Source organism: Pterocles gutturalis, unplaced genomic scaffold (genome assembly GCF_000699245.1).
Source record: "Pterocles gutturalis isolate BGI_N339 unplaced genomic scaffold, ASM69924v1 scaffold39340, whole genome shotgun sequence".
In the NCBI taxonomy this organism is placed as follows: Eukaryota; Metazoa; Chordata; class Aves; order Pterocliformes; family Pteroclidae; genus Pterocles; species Pterocles gutturalis.
The window spans coordinates 928-1,218 of record NW_010147441.1 but is presented as its reverse complement, the minus strand read 5'-3'; positions in this window follow the sequence as shown (position 1 = coordinate 1,218).

The window sequence follows — 291 nt, the reverse complement described above, 5'->3', positions numbered from 1 at the left end:
ACCCCCGCCCCAGGTCGGTAATCGTGGGAAGATGTCGTAGCTGCCGGATGCTCCCAGGGTGGCTCCTGGGGCACGATGCCCGGTGTCCCCTGCCGTGGGACGAGCTCCTGCGCCAGGGGACGGTGACCTCCAGAGCCACAAGTGGAACAGGGACAGTGGGGGGACAGGCACTGGGGCTGCTCTGTGCCCTGTCCCCATCCTGGGGGGACTGGTGTGCCCCAGCTGCTCCATCCCAGGTCCCTGCTTCATCCTTGTTTCTCAACATCCCTCCAAGGAGCCTTTTGGGAGCCA